This window comes from Mustela lutreola, chromosome 3, assembly GCF_030435805.1.
Source record: "Mustela lutreola isolate mMusLut2 chromosome 3, mMusLut2.pri, whole genome shotgun sequence".
Taxonomy (NCBI): Eukaryota; Metazoa; Chordata; class Mammalia; order Carnivora; family Mustelidae; genus Mustela; species Mustela lutreola.
This window is the reverse complement of record NC_081292.1, coordinates 112,431,462-112,448,591: the sequence shown is the minus strand read 5'-3', so window position 1 is coordinate 112,448,591 and position 17,130 is coordinate 112,431,462. Positions and strand designations below refer to the sequence as shown.

At 40.1% G+C, this 17,130-nt stretch overlaps 1 long non-coding RNA gene across 1 annotated transcript; it reads right to left on the bottom strand.

Annotated features, from left to right (window-relative positions):
• Nucleotides 1-7,390: 7,390 nt before the first annotated feature.
• Nucleotides 7,391-11,708, bottom strand: LOC131828096 (uncharacterized). The gene is made up of 4 exons (XR_009352230.1): nucleotides 11,529-11,708; nucleotides 10,102-10,192; nucleotides 8,206-8,403; nucleotides 7,391-7,696 (listed from the first exon to the last, which is right to left on the bottom strand). It is a non-coding gene; the product is annotated as an uncharacterized LOC131828096 (long non-coding RNA).
• Nucleotides 11,709-17,130: the final 5,422 nt, after the last annotated feature.

Here is a 17,130-nt window from a genome sequence, read left to right as displayed (position 1 = left end):
AGAGATTTGTGTCAAAAAGTGGCAAATAGGTTCTAGTGCTCTGTGGAACGTAATGAGTGATGCGATTGAACATTGAGATCTAAGCAAAATGTTGAAGGAGTGCCTTTTGTCCTTCTGACTGCATAGTGACATTCAAGAAGAGAGAGATGAATTGAAGAAGGACTTGTTAAATGAAAAGAATTCAGGACTTAGAGATTTAGGAAATTCTCAGCTTCTCCATATTTCAACACTTGAGAAGCTTGCTCTAAAGAGAACACCAAGGGTGTGGCTGAGCAACCATTTGTGATTGCTATTAGTGTGAACCCATGGATCTAATCAGCCACAGCAGAGGAAACACTGCTGGTTTGGGCTGAAGGGGGTGGAGATGGAACCAAATGAGGAAAGGCTTTCAGATTTCAGAGAGCATATAGGACTAGAGCAGAGAGCTATCTGGCTATGAACATGACAGTTCTTCAAGATAAGGAAACAATGAACCCAAAAGCAATTCAGAAATCATCAGAAATGCTTCCTTGGTTTCAAAGGGGAAGACCATTGCTTTGGTTTCAACAAGCCAGACAGTGGTCTTCTGGAGCCTTGGGGGTGCAATTCCCATTCGGCAGAGCCACAGAAGTGGAGACATGGCCCCATTGGTTCCAAAAGGTAGATTATTGAACCAAACAGGATTATTCTCAGCCCTTAAAAATCTAGTGGTGATTTTCTTGCTAGGTTTTAGACTTGGTTGGTAGCTGTTATCCCCTTGTGCCTCCCAGTTTCTTCCTTTTAAAATGATAATGTCTGTCCTGTGCCTGTCCCACCATTGTACTTCAGATGTGCATAACTTGTCTGGTTTCACAGATTCACAGGTGGAGGAGTTTTGTTTCTGAATGAATTAGACCTTGAGTGTCACTTGTATTTAGTTTAACGACTTAGTCTTTAGAATTGGTGTCAAGAAGTTGGGCTGATGGGGTGGAATGACTGCATTTTGTATGGGAGGACATGAATTTGGGGGGCCAAGGACAGAATGTTATAGGCCAGATGTTAGTGTCACCCTTGAATTAATATGTTGAAATTCTAATTCTCACTATGATGGTTTGAAGATGAGGCCTTTGGAAAATAACTGGGTTTAGAGGGGAATATCAGGTTAGTGTCTTTACTCAAAGAAGGAACACCAGAGCCTTCCTTTTCTCCACCTTGTGAGGGTACAGTGGAAAGACTTCTGACTGCAGCCAGAAAGAATACCCTCACTGAGAACTGAATCTACCAAAACCTTGATCTTGGACTTCCCAGACTCTAGAACTGTGAGAATTAACTCTGCTGTGAAACCAGTCTATAGTTTCACGTAGTCTATGATATTCATCACAGTTTATGATAGCCTAACCTGACTAATAGCCTAACCTGACTAATACAGAGGGTGTAATATTAGGTTTGTGTGTGTTTTTTTTTTAAATTAAGATTTTATTTATTCGTTTGACAGAGATCACAAGTAGGCAGAGAGGCAGGCGGGGAGTGGGGGGTGGGAAAGCAGTACTCCTACCAAGCAGAGAGCCCGATGTGGGGCTCGATCCCAGGACCCCAAGACCATTACCTGAGCTGAAGGTAGAGGCCTAACCCACTTAGCCACCCAGTTGCCCCAGGTTTGTGTTTTTAATCCACTGTCTTAACCTGGAACTTCCTTGACATGTCAGTCTTGGGAAAGAGAAAAAATTGGGTAAGGTCCAGAAGCTAAGATGCTGTTGAGAGCAGAAAGCTAGAGTGTGGTTAGAGTAGGGGGTTCTGGATAGCCTGAAGGAGGCATGGTGACCCTTGGTATCCTTCAGGTCCCAGAAAAGAGCTGTGGGACTCACTGAAAGCAAACCTCACCTGCTTCATATTTAATCTGATGGTATTCCTCCTTAACCCAGGCAATGCTCTGAACATTCAGAAAACTGAGAGAGATGGGATGTTTTCTGCTGGGAGTGAATACATACCAAAGAAGGTTCCATTGTTGTTGTTAATAGAAAGTGTCTACATTCAAAAATGGGACTTGTCTGATGTAGGTCTGGTGATAGGTAATGAATGGTTCAACATGTAATATCACAGCTCCTTGTGGCATATTTTAAAGTACTGTACTTGCAGATGACCTTTTACAGAGGTAAATTGCATATAAGGGGCTGTAAGTGCCACATTTAATAATGCTTTAGGGACATTAGGAGGAAAGTAACAGTTATTATTCAGTGATAGGGTCCCATTATTAACTTACAGGCTGCTTGCGGAGCAGTGAATCCCGCTTCAGCAACAGATGTCTCCTTCTCGGGCTTTAAGAATTGATCCCAACTGGCAGAGCTATGCTCATTAAGTTAAGAAGGGAAAAAAGTAGAAAAAACAAGGTGTGAAAGGAAAAATGCTTGGATGAAGAAAATCAAAATGCTTCACTTTTATGGAGAAGCAGTAATCTTTGGACTAGAATGGGGTATAAGGGAATCCTAGGTTTTACTTGAGCTGGTCCATTTACAGTTTTCTCTTTGATGCATCCTGAAGGTAATTTTCCTGGAGATTTCCAGTTTAGTTCATTATGCTCATAAAAGACCCTTCCAGTGGCTTTCTTTTTCCTACCTATAGAAAGAAGTGAAAATTCTTTGATTTGATCATCAAGAAACCATAATAGAACGTGGACTTTCTAAACTGACACTCTCCTTCCCCCACTCTGTCTTGCTGAGAGCAGATTGTCTTCTCTCTGCCCTCTCATGTATTATGATTATTCATAACTTCCTGCTTTTGTTGTGATATTCTTTCCTTCCTCATGAATGACTGTAGTTCAGAGATCAGTAGACTTTTCCTGTCAAAGGCAGATAACAAATATTTTCAGCTTCGTGGGCCATATGTTGCAACCCCTGTATTCAGTTCTGTTGTAGTTGCAAGCAAGCAGCCATAGATGGCATGGAAACAAATGAGTGTGTGTGTGTGTATGTGTGTGTGTATGTGTGTGTCGGGGGGGTTACCAAGAAGATGACATAGAGGATCTTGAACTTCCCTCTTTTCATGGAGGCACTGAATGTATACCTATCCATGCAGCAATTCCCTCGGAAAGAAATCCAGAAACTAGAGGAGTGATTCCTACACCTCTGGCAAATGAGAAGATACCCACCTCAACATGTGTAGGAGAAGGATGAGAACGCATTCATCATAAGCCTTACCCCTAAAACAGCACTATATAGTCAGGAGGGAACACCTAATTCCCAGTTCTCCCCAAGGAATGAAGGGAAGGATTTGGACATGTTGTGCCCTAACTTAAGATTGCCACCTGAGGGATGGGCACCCAAAATAGTTTGCTCTCAAAGCCAAGGTAGATTTCAGGTTCAAGACCCACAGAACTATAGTAAATGAAAAAGTTTTTAATGGGCACTTGAGTATTCACTGGAGATGAGCAGACCAAAATGTCCATTGTCCAATCTTTCTGTAAAAGCAGTTTGAACGCATACTTTATAAGCAAAAAAAAAAAAAAAAAAAAAAAAAAAAAAAAAAAAAAAAATCCTCAAATAAACAACCTAACTTTATATATGCATCAAGGAGTTAGAAAAAGAATAAACCAAGCCCCAAGTTAGCAGCAGAACAGAAATAAAAGAGCAGAGTGGAAATAAATGATATAGAGACTAAAAGGACAATAGGAAAGAAATCAGTAAAACTAAGAGCTGTTTTTTTCTTTGTCTGGATTTGTTTTGTTTTGAGAGAGAGAGAGAGAGAATGCGTACAAGCATTCCTGCACAGATGGGGAAAAGGGAGAGGGAGAAAGAGAATTTTCAGCAGGGTCCATGCCTGGCTCAACCTCAGAACCCTTCGATCATAACCTGAGCCGAAATTAAGAGTCAGACCTTAACCAACTGAGCCATCCAGGCGCCCCCAAGAGCTGGCTTTTTTGAAAAGATGAACAAAATTGACAAACCTTTAGGTAGACTAAGAAAAGAAGGAAGACTCAGATAAATCAGAAATAAATAAGGAGTCATTAGAACTGATAACAGAAATACTAAGGATTATTGAACCAAACAGGATTAGGATAATAAGAAACTTCTAGGAACAATTATAACTAATTAGATAGCCTAAAAGAATTCCTAAAAGAAATGGATACATTCCTAGAAACACACAGTTCGTCAAGGTGGAATCATTTAGACTTAGAAAACCTGAACTGACCAATTACTTACAGAAAGATTCAATCAGTAATCAAAAACCTTCCAACGAAGAAAAATCTCATAGCCAGGTGAATTCAGTGATGGATTCCACTAAACACTTAACATCACTTGAGGAAACAAGCAAAACATTTAAAGAATTGATACTGTAACTTAGTAAAGTTGATACATCAGTAGACTCATCAGGTATGAATATGCAACGCTCTGTTTGGATAATGGCACAGGTGATTCCTTACAAGGTCCTGATAACGTCCAAGGCCATTTTATTTTGGAGAACTCCTGGTGGAAAATACTGTTACTGATTTTGGATATCATTGTTTAAACTTGTGTTTTCTATTCCATCTGTGTCCTGTGCAGCCAGATAGGGCCAGAGGAGCCAACTCCAGTCTAGTAAAACCCCTTGCGGGCCATTTGTGGCAAACTGGGAGGGCGCGGGACATGAGATTGTAAGAACAGGTCAGGACCAGTGGAGTGTGGAGAAAGATTATGGAGAGGTTGAGCACTGCCCCTTGACTCCAGAGCTGAGATCTGAGAAATTAGGAATTCCTCCCCCTTCCTCTGTTCAGAGAATGTGGGCTCTGCTTACTTTCTCCACGCCCAGAGGCTGCTCGGAGGACATGGTCTTGAGACCCCGATGTGGTGTTGAGGCTCTATGGACAGATACAGGACTGAACCCAGATAAGGCCTCTGTATAAACTTTAAAATTTAGCAGGCAGTTTGGAGGTCATGTTTTTGCCTCTGCACAACATAAAACTCATAAGTTCCAGCTTCATAAAGCTGCTGCCCACCAATTTGAAATAGCCTGGTTCTGCAATTGCAGGGTCACAGGGAAGCTCTATTTTTAATTTCTTGAGGAATCTCCACACTGTTCTCCAAAGTGGCTGCACCAACTTGTATTCCCACCAACAGTGTAGGAGGGTTCCCCTTTCTCCACATCCTCTCCAACACATGTTGCCTCCTGTCTTGTTAATTTTGGCCATTCTAACTGGTGTAAGGTGGTATCTCAATGTGGTTTTAATTTGAATCTGCCTGATGGCTAATGATGATGAACATTTTTTCATGTGTCTGATAGCCATTTGTATGTCTTCATTGGAGAAGTGTCTGTTCCTATCTTCTGCCCATTTTTTTATATGGTTGTCTGTTTTGTGTGTGTTGAGTTTGATGAATTCTTTATAGATCCTGGATATCAACCTTTTGTCTGCACTGTCATTTGCAAATATCTTCTCCCATTCCGTGGGTTGCCTCTTTGTTTTCTTGACTGTTTCCTTTGCTGTGCAGAAGCTTTTGATCTTGATGAAGTCCCAAAAGTTCATCTTCACTTTTGTCTCCTTTGCCTTTGGAGACATATCTTGAAAGAAGTTGCTGTGGCCGATATCGAAGAGCTTACTACCTATGTTTTCCTCTAGGGTTCTGATGGATTCCTGTCTCACGTTGAGGTCTTTTATCCATTTCGAGTTTATCTTTGTGTATGGTGTAAGAGAATAGTCGAGTTTCATTTTTCTACATATAGCTGTCCAGTTTTTCCAGCACCATTTATTGAAGAGACTGCCTTTTTTCCACTGTATATTTTTTCCTGTTTTGTCGAAGATTATTTGACCATAGAGTTGAGGGTCCATATCTGGGCTCTCTCCTCTGTTCCACTGGTCTATGTGTCTGTTTTTATGCCAGTACCATGTTGTCTTGATGATCACAGCTTTGTAGTAAAGCTTGAAATCAGGTAATGTGATGTCCCAAGTTTTTTTTTTTTTTTTTTTATGGTTTTAGCTCTTATTTTTATTTTTATTTTATTTTATTTTTTTTATTTTTTATTTTTTATAAACATATATTTTTATCCCCAGGGGTACAGGTCTGTGAATCACCAGGTTTACACACTTCACAGCACTCACCCAAGCACATACCCTCCCCAATGTCCATAATCCATTTGCGCCAAGTTTTGTTTTTTAACATTTCCGTAGCGATTCGGGGTCTCTTCTGATTCCATTCAAATTTTTGGATTATTTGCTCCAGCTCTTTGAAAAATACTGGTGGAATTTTGATCAGAATGAGCTTCCCTATGACCCTGCAATTGCACACCTGGGTATTTACCCCAAAGATACAGATGTAGTGAAAAGAAGGGTCATCTGTACCCCAATGTTTATAGCAGCAATGGCCACGGTCGCCAAACTGTGGAAAGAACCAAGATGCCCTTCAACGGATGAATGGATAAGGAAGATGTGGTCCATATACACTATGGAGTATTATGCTTCCATCAGAAAGGACGAATACCCAACTTTTGTAGCAACATGGATGGGACTGGAAGAGATTATGCTGAGTGAAATAAGTCAAGCAGAGAGAGTCAACTATCATATGGTTTCATTTATTTGTGGAGGATAACAAATAGCACGGAGGACAAGGGGAGATGGAGAGGAGAAGGGAGCTGAAGGAAATTGGAAGGGGAGGTGAACCATGAGAGACTATGGACTCTGAAAAACAATCTGAGGGTTTTGAAGGGGCGGGGAGTGGGAGGTTGGGGGAATCAGGAGGTGGGTATTAGAGAGGGCATGGATTGCATGGAACACTGGGTGTGGTGCAAAAACAATGAATACTGTTATGCTGAGAAAAATAAATAAATTAAAATTAAAAAAAAAAAAAAGAAATAGCCTGGTTCTTTCTTTGTTCTCTCCCTGCCTTCCACTTGGGATGGGGGAGGGCAGCGACCACAGCGGAGCCCCCAAGGAAGTTGCAAACTAACAGTGGAATCTAAAAAATATATCAAACACATAGAAGTAGATAGTACAGGTAATTGCCAGGGGCTGGGGTGGGGGATGGGGGAAATAGGGAGAGGCTGGTAAATGGCTACAAACTCCGTTGTAACTGAGGTCTGAGGATATAATGCTTAACATGGTGACTATAGTTGATGATACTGTATTGTATAATTGAAGCTTGCTAATAGAGTAAAACCAAGCATTCTCCTACAAAACCGTTTTGTACATGTGATTGGTGGTGGATGTGTTAATTATAACCCAAAGGTGGGAATTCTTTGGCAATGTATACGTCCATCAAATCATGACATTGGGGGCGCCTGGGTGGCTCAGTGGGTTAAAGCCTCTGCCTTCGGCTCAGGTCATGATCTCAGGGTCCTGGGATTGAGCCCCACATCGGGCTCTCTGCTCAGCAGGGAGCCTGCCTCCCCCTCTCTGCCTGCCCCTCTGCCTACTTGTGATTTCTAAAAAAAAAAAAAAAAAAAAAAAATCATGACATGGCACACTTGAAATAAGATTTTATTGTTCAATAACACTTCAGCAGAGCTGAAACAACAAAAAAACCCCAAACAATCCAAATGCGTGTGTGGCTGAAATTGGCCCTCTGGGTGTGGTTTACTTGCGCTCTAGACTCTGGCATCCTCCCATTTTATCAATGATGAACCCCAGCCCAGTGCTCTCTAGGAGACCGCGGTCTCCCAGGGTGCCAGGATTTCCACGTCAGTGTCTGTACAGTTGCTGCTGGATGTTGAACCTGGGGGGGGGCGGGCAGAGGGATTGTGCTTCTCTCGCTTTTTGTATGGTATGGTCTTTCTCCTGCCAGAAGTGGAAACAGAACCTGAACGGAGGTGTTTTTTTATTCATATTTTGTTCATGTTCCCCTCATGCTGTTGCTTACATATGTTGAGCTGAATCAGATCAAAGGAAATTGAAGAGCTCCAGTCCATTTTCTTAGTTCTAAGCTCAACGTTCTTTCCTGACTTAACATTATTCACTGAGACCCGGAAATAGAATCTCAGAGGGGTTCCCCAGGTCCGACCCCAGATCAAGTCAGGGATAGAGGTCCATACAAATGCAGGTTAAAAAAAAAAAAAAGGCAAAATCAACTCTCTCCTCCCCCATCTTCCAACTAAACAGAAACAACTAAATGGTCATGAAAGACACAAGAAAACCCTCACTAAATCTACTTTTAAAAGAACACTTTTCTTTTCTTTCTACTTTTGAAAGAATACTTTTCTTCAGTGCTTTTGTCTGTCACCCAAGAGATAGAATTCTTGACTTAATTATTGACCAATGGTAATTGTTGTGGATGCACTTAGCCAAACCTGGGTTCTGGGGTTCCGATAGAGCATTTAGCCTTCTAGTTCTCTGCGTTGGTTCTGTTCTTCTATGATAGCCCGGGGATGTGGCCTCAGGTAGCCACACATGTTATATTTGCTGGGGGAGACGTTGGACTTCAGAGTAGTAATCACTTAGGAAATGTTAGCTTTATATTATTCCATTGAGAAAGTTTTCCAGGTATTCTATGAGAACTCAGAGAAAAAATAAATTTTTTATTTATTTATTTTTAATTTTAATTTTTTTTTGAAAAAATAAATTTCAATCAAGACATACACACCTTCAAGGCTTAAAAATGTAAAATATAAACATATGAGAGTCAAAATGATTTACTCATCATTTCCGCTCTTAGGTAAAACATGAATGTAAAATTAGCAAATTAAAACAGATTGATATCTCATCTGGTTAGTAACATAGTATTAATAGCTCAGTAAAGTCCATTAATTATTTTTACGCCCCATATGACTAGTTCTTGTTTATAAGATGGCCTCTAAGGGAAGGAAATACAGAGCCATCCATTACCACCAGGCAGAGATTCTGTGACTTTTTAAGCACCGAGTGGAGTCTATGAGCCACATTAACATCTGATCAGGAGAGTTTTGGGTCATAATTAAAGTCACTGAAACAGGGTGTGCTCTACAAGAAGGACAGCCTGTTATAATAATAGTTAGAACAAGGCATAAAAATCCCTCATCTGACTTCCTCCTGGGTGTTTTCTATCAAAACTCCCACCTGCTGCCTCACTTTTTATCATATCATTACTCAGAAAAATGACTGTAGTGTGACTTGAGGTGAAGCCTTTTGAATTTTCATTAAAAGAAAAAAATAGGTATGAAAGGAAAAAAAATCATTATATTGTCAGTAATATAGCTTTCACTTTTTCTTACTTAAAAAGGATTTGAATAATTTGGGAGAAATTGCCTGATTGTGTCATACTGGGATTTCAATATTAAATTACATCACGTTGGAACTGAATGGAATTGCCATTTTTGAAAGTCAAAAAGAGTAGAATAGCAACAATTTCATATTATTCAACTTAATAATGAGAACAGTTATGCATTGATTTTTTTTTTATGTCAGGCACTCTGCTATGTAAAATCCATATTTTATTATTAATCTTCATAATAATCATATGAGAAGCAGTAGTAATCTCCATCTGTCCCTTCCCCCCCATTTTTGCCAAAGCCACCTCAGATGGATTTTGCCAGGCAAATGAAGTTTCCAGATCAATCCCCTTTCCACTCCCTGACCTTGCATCTCCTACCAGATCCCCTTACCTCTGATCTCTTTTTAGAAATGTTTGTAATCCTATTGCTTAAGATAATAGGCATTGTTATGGTCATACCTACTTGAGAGGTAGAGAAATGGAAGCTCAGGGTTTGAGGAAGGAAGAAAGTTGGAACATAACTGAGGCAGGATTTCAATTCCAGTCTTCTGGACTGAAAATATTGAGTGCCTTCACCAATATCTTATCTTTCTCTCTCTCTCTCTCTCTCTCTCTTTTTTTTTTTTTTTTTTTTGGTGACACAAATTTACTATTTATTCTTTGAGGGAAAATTTACACAAACTGAAATGCATTCATGTTAACAGCATTATTCAATGAGTTTCTGAAACACATGTTTCTGTATAATGCAGCCCCCCCATCAAAATATAAAGTATTATCACTCAGAAAGTACCCTTGTGCTCCTTCAATTTCCCCCTCTCCCTCCCTCTCAACAGTGTTCTCTTTTTTTCCCCACCATTGATGAGTTCTGCCTGCTTTAGAACTTCATGTAAATGTAATCATATGGTATGTACTCTTTTGTCTGTTTTATAACCTAATTACTTGATACCAAATACGATGGAGGTGACCTAACCCATTCTGGCCAAATTGCTGAATTTACCTTGTTTGTGCAGTCAGTTGAGATGCATGGAGATTGGTTGCTCTGTCCTTGTTTTTGAATGATATCCAAGATAGAAAGGATTGCCAACTACCTGAAACAAGTGGTTCTCAAATATTACTGGGATCATGACCTGAGCCGAAGGCAGTGGCTTAACCCACTGAGCCACCCAGGCGCCCCCTATTATTATTTTTTTTAATGGCATGCATGAGCTGGGGTGGGGAGCTGAGGAGGGAGGGACAGAAGCTGGGTTCACACCCAGCATGGAGCTCCATGTGGGGCTTGATCTCAGAATCCTGAGATCATGACCTGAGCCAAAATTAAGGGTGAGACAACATTTAATGGACTGAGCCACTCATGCTCCCTTTTACTCATAATGAAGTATAATGATTCCTAAGCTTTAGTCACAGACCCCAGAAATACACACACACACACACACACACACACACACACTTAGATTTAATAAACATATGTATGAACATATAATATTACTAGGTACATGAATGCTTTTTAGCTCAAAAAGCATATTTGAAAGCATGGCTGAATTCAGAATCGTGTTTTCTTTCATCAGCCTACAGAGTTTAAGTGTTAAATAAGGTTCCTCATAACCTGAGTAGAGTAGGAGCCATGGCTAGGGTCCTACTATCTCTGGCAGCTGCTACATCATTTATAATAGTCAAAAGTAGTTGCTGTAATTAGGCCTTTACTTTCCAGCTTAACTTAGATCAGCTGGGGACATTAGAAATCAGCTAAGGCCTGAAAGCAATCACAGTGAAGATTGGATGAGACTTCTAATGATATCTTCAAACAGAATGTTTCCCAGAAGTCACCATTTCCAGACTAGCCAGGATTGGAAACCCCAACTTCAGCTTTTTAACATATACACATACATTACATCCTCTGTAAGAATGGGCCGAAGGTAGCCCAGGTGGCTCAGTCATTAAGTGTTTGCCTTTGGCTCAGGTCATGATCCTGAGGTCCTGGGATTGAGCCTCACATCGGGCTCCCTGCTCTGTGGGAAGCCTGCTTCTCCCTCTCCCACTCCCTGTGCTTGTGTTCCCTCTCTCTCTGTGTCTCTCTGTCAAGTAAGTAAACAAAATCTTTAAAAAAAAAAAAAGAATGGACCTAAAACAAGCCTGATTCTTGGACCTCTTATGACAAGCTGTATGTTGATAAAGACTTTGGAGGATTCACTCAAGGACCTACTGGGATGGTTTAGTAGCAATTCCATGCATATGGTGAATAGGCAGACTGAGCAAGAATCTCCAGATGAGGAATATGGAAAGAGGGATATGGGAGTTGGATGGGGGAGTATACAAAATCTCCCTCTCCCCATCGCTCTCTACACCAATGCCATGGGAGTGGAAAATGTGGACTTCTTGTACTTGGTACAATGTTGACATTGTATGTAGGGCTGTACCTGCGCTTACATGGGAGATTTGCAGAGCTTCCCCTTCTGTCTGGGAGCATGACGTATAGTCCTCTGTCAATGCAGCTATCTCTGTCAGTTGTCATGGGTGAGTTCATAACCTACTTTTGTATCCAAAGTGCCGGTTGGTGTCTTTCCATCAATCATGTTGCATGGTCCTGTGGTGACAACCATGTACTCATATGCCTCTGGTCAGACCAGGCAGGATGGGAGGGAGTACAGTTAACAATAATGGTAGCTATTTGGACAAGTCACATCTACCTACTTCTGCAAGTCTCTAAAAAATTAAGTCAGGGTCTTAGGATGTCTACTGGTGCCCAGTAGCAGCCTTTTCTGAAGCCAGGCCTTCAGCCCCCAAATCTGTTTACTCTCTGTTTTTCTTCTATCCTCTTGATACTCACTCACTTGATCAGCATTTGGTTTGTTCGTCTATATTTTGTGGACATCTGTTTGGGATTCTAAGCCTCGCCGGGAAGCCCTTTTCTTTTAATGTGGTGTGAATGGTTTAGATGACCTTCACAATGCTTTATACCAGGCAATCAGAGTTACAAAATACAGAGATATTGTGATGTCAGGAAGGGAGCTTGCAATTTGGGTCAAGATGACCTGGGTTCAACTGTTGCCTCAGTTATGTTTAAACTCTGTTGTCCTCAAATCTCTGAGCTTGCATTTCTCCATCTGTCAGGACCTGAAGTGTGGCACGCCTCTCTGCCACTGCCTGCTCTCAGCGACAGAGCTCAACAGGACTTCCTTTTTCAAGCTGGTGCCTCCCTTCCCTGCTTCCTTGGCTAATTGTGCTTCAAGGGCCCCGCCAGGAAGCGCCCCAGTGTGCCTTGAGATCTTCACATTCTCTTTCTACCAAGACTTCAACACAGCATGAAAAGTTTTGAGGTACAGTTGCAACCAGAAAGAAAAAAGAGTTGCTCCTTGAATTGAAATTGAGAGGTTCCATGCAAAAAATCTGCCTTTTCAAATTTTCATATGTTAGATTTCTGTCAAATTAGTTATTAGGAAATGAAGGACTGCATTTTGGTAGGACCTTAGAAATGACTCTCATTTTCATGCGGGAAATTGCCTGAAGGCCTAAACTAACCATTTACCACTCATTACAACCCAAACGTAAATTTAGAAATAAGGGTTATCCACTTGAAAACAAATAAAAAAACAGTAAAGCTCTGTGGTTCTTAGCACTTTAGTTGCTTCTAGGCACTAATGTAAAGAAATAACTTTTTTCTTTTTTCTTTTGTTACTGCTGATCATCTCTTTACCTCAATATTGCTCTTAAGACCCATTTCTCCCTCTGATGTATTTATTTCAGAATATTTTACAAGACTTTTCATATTTTCTCACCCTGATCCTGCCCTCACCTTATGTGGCTGGCTATTAGGTAGGAAAAAAAAAATTATATTGAAGTGTATTGAGGACAAATGACTTACCCACATACCAGAGGTTTGTTATGAAATCAAGTCAGACCATATAGATTAACATAAAATAAGGTCTAATAGTCCTAGAAGGATTTTGGCATAATTTTGAATTTTAAGTGTCCTGAAAATATTATTCTAAGCATTAATGACCATTTTTTGAATATTGGACAACAGTGTGATTGCTTGATTCTTTTGTTTTGTTTTGTTGCATGCAGCCTAGACAGACCCCTTGAAAAGAAAAACCACACAAAGTGGATCAGACAGTTTGCAAGTATAAAAAGAAAGAAACATTAATGTGGCTGGAAATATCCCAACTAAAGCACTTATTTCTGAGAGTTGGGTTAGAATTTTTAAGAAGAAATTTCTTTGAAAAACCAAATTGTGCTAGGGAGGAGAGCTATCAGATCGTCTTGAGTTTTTGGAATCCTATAAATTGAGTGATCTAAATATAGGGAAAGTTGCTTTGTAAATGGAATAGGGTCTTTTACTCCCATTCCCATGGGAGTGTATTGTTTGGGACATACATATTTGGGCCCATTTTTTTTGTTTGGTTTGAAAGGAGCTTGAAGACTAAAGAGCAGAGTTGATTCTGCTTTGATCGTTGTAATGCCAACATACTTTTATTTGATGCAAGTCTAGTGACTCCTACTAATCAGGAGGCAAATGTGCTTCAGTAATGAGAGATTTTTCTAGATGAAAAATCTCTAGATGAAAAATTTCTAGATGAAAAATGGCAGTCTTAGGTTTTCTGCCATATCTTGAAATGGATGTAAAAATCTCCTTTCTAGGATGCTACGCTGACTCTGTGGGTTTAAATGCAGTTTAGAGAAGAGCCTCCAAGTGTCAGGGAACTTCCAGAATGCATTACACCTTAATTTATATATTAATTTAAGAATTACATTCTTAATTTAATTCAGGGTACCACCAGCAGGAAGGGGGAAGAAAAAATAGATGGATCTCAAAATTGCCCAAATGGGGGACTGTGATACTGAAGGAAATGTCTTTATTATAGTTTAGGGAGATGCATTTGAGCTAATGACACATTCCAGTTCTGTGGAACTATAAATGCCATTTGATTTTTCTCAGAGGATCAATTAAAGTTTCCCAACAGGAAATGAAAAGGAAAAGATTCTGAAGTTTGTCTGGGGGACAGAATTATATAATTTCAGGACTGGAAGGAAAAAGGGGGTAACACATTGATGAGACAGGCACCTAGCATAGGTAGCATAGGTCAGGAAGTAAGCTCTGTGCTCAGAACCAACCCTTGTGGTTAATTCTCCTGGCCACCTTACCAGCTTCATGCTGTGATTCTCATTTACTGATGAGCTGAAGGTCAGAGTAACCTTCCCAGAGTCACAGAGTTAATAAGCATGTAAGAACACCCTTCACTCCTTACTACCTTTGTCTAAGAAGGCACAGAAGTCCGTCAAGCCCCAGGCTCAGGGTCGAGTGGTTGAAACAAACAAACTGGGTTTTCATGGGCAAACAGACCTGGATGCTCAGGGATGAGTCCTTGTATATGTGTGTCCCAAGCTCCTGTCTTTCTTTCCTGGGTGGCCCACTCCACAGGACAAAGTTTCGGTGAGATCCTGCCCACAAAATTAAGTTCGTTAGCCTTATCTAGTGCTTTAATTCCACCCTGTGGACTACTGATGGAGTACTGGTTCCCCATCTAGCTCTTTTTCCTATTTCCTCTCCTAATTGTCCTAGGGCTATTCTGCCCGTTTCCACCCCAGGTTTCCTCTGAAAAGCTGATAATAGCTTGAGCCCTTCCCAGTGTCCCAGTCTCCAATGTCTGAATGTTTCCCAAAGAAAATGTCCATCGTCCGAGTCTACTGTGCATGAGAACCTCCAGTAAATAATTGCCTTTGGAAAGTGAGACCATTTGTGTTGATTGATCTTCAGCAATGCTTCCTTATATTGGGCCCCAATATATCAAGCTTCCTAGAGCACTCCCCAAGCAGACTTGGTTCTCAGAGAGGCTAACTGATTTTTTCCCCCCAAAGTTTGCCAGCAAATAAATGACATAGTTAACCACCATTGCTCAGTGTTGCTAATGAGCAGGATTGTAACTAAGTTCCCAGACTGACATTCATTCATTCATTTATTCACTCAAAATATACCTTTTGAATTCCTACATGTGCCAGGAGTTAGTTCTAATTGCTTGGTATGTATCAGTGGACGGAAGCGAGAAGCCATTAGCTAAGTCTAATCCATATTCCATAGGAAAAGCCTTTAAGTCTTTGAAGACCGTTATCTTTTTACCATCACGTCATCTCTAGGCTTACAGGCTTAATATATCCAGTTCTTTCTGTATAACGTGTGATGTCCTCATCCCTTAGAGGGAGCTTCACTAGAATATATGTGCCAAAGAGAATGTGCTGTATTGTTTTGGTCATTTTTACATCCCGGTGTCTAACAAATGGCGATACAATATATCGTCAAAAAATGATAGGAATACATCTTGTTTCTGAAACTCTTCTAGTTGGGCTGGTATTTGGTCTGCATCACTTTCAGCTAAAATTGGTAGATTTCCTGAGTAATGCTAGGATAACTTTTACATGATGGGAAAAGATTGATGATAATGTGTTGTTTTAAGGAGACGACTTAAGAGTGTAAGTGGACTAGCCAGGTCAAAGGTAGTCATTGCCAGAAAAATTAAGCTTAAAACTGCAGGTGAATCAGAGATCCTAGAACCAGGGAAAAAGAACTACAACATATCAAAAAAAGGGTTGCTGATATTTGGAGCTTTAGGTTTATGTGCCCTATTGAGGAATTTTCCAAAGGAATAAACTCCATTATAAATGATTTCATTACCAGCACTAGATTTTGATATGTAACTCTCACCAGAAGAACCTATTATTTCTGCATGGATATATTTTAAATACACATTTTAAATAAATATTTTTTCTCCTTTGAATGCTTGACATTTATTGCCAATGCCAATTATTTGTTAGTTTACTATTATACTGTCCTCTAGCCACTCTGAAAATAAGATACGGTTACATATCATTGTATAATTTTACTTTGTATGTTTTGTCTCCTTAAGCAGAGGAATGTTACCTTTTTTAAAAGCACAAGTTTTTTCACGTCTTTATGGGTCTCACAAAGTCTACGAGAATGTTATTGTATTAGTCAGGCTGGGTCAAAAAGCTGTAACAAACAGACCCGCAGATCTATAATGGCTTAAACATATTGCATCTTATGTCTTATATCTTATCCATTTAACCAAGCCCGGTGTGGCTGTTCATGAACAAGTGAATTCAGCGCCAAAACTTTCAATGTTTTGTTCCTCCCTTCCCTGGGGTTTGATTGCTTCCTGCATCAAGCTTGCAGAAGCTGAAAGAGTTTAGAGGAGCCACATCCCATTCTTAAAACCTGGCACCCAAACATAACTTCCAGTCAGTGTTATTGGAGAGATGAGTCACGTGGCCACATCAGCCTCCTCGGGGACCGGGGGATATAGTCCTTTCCCGACCAGCCACTTCCCAGACAAGCCGGAACTCTTGTCAAGACGAGGCAAGAATGGATTTTGATGGGCAGCTAGCTGTCTCTGCTAAGTGCAAAGTGGGGTTTAACAAATATTTGTTGATGTATTTATATAAGCAGTAAAGATTAAATCGCTCTTATTTCTCCTTGGAACAGTGCTATTAAACATCTCATAGAAATTTGACAATCTTATAGCAGTGTGCACTCCATTATATGCATTTCTTCAACAATGATTTGAAAGATTGCTGATGTTTATCTAGGGAGATGTGAAGCAATTTAATATTATTAATTGCTAACAAACGGATAAGATTTACCAGAACTGTCAAAGCTTAAAGCTCCAAATAATCATTCCTCACACAAGAAAATTTATTATGCCATTATGCTTATTTCTATCAGGGTTCCTATAGTGCAATCACTGTTTGCTATTAAATTTTTATTGCACATTTAATTTATCTTTCCCTTTAGTTGGGAAATGTATTAAAGAATTCATTTGACACCAGTATCTTCTCCCCTTCTCTTTTTCTCACTTCTACTCCCCCTGAAATAGATAGGAATATATTTGTATCTTAGTATTAATTATACAGGAGCTGAGGAGAACAATGCTTGCTGTTGCCTGAAGGGAATTAGCCAGCCAGAATTAGCTTTATGGAGAACCAAGTGGACTTCCATTATACACATCCATTTTCAGTG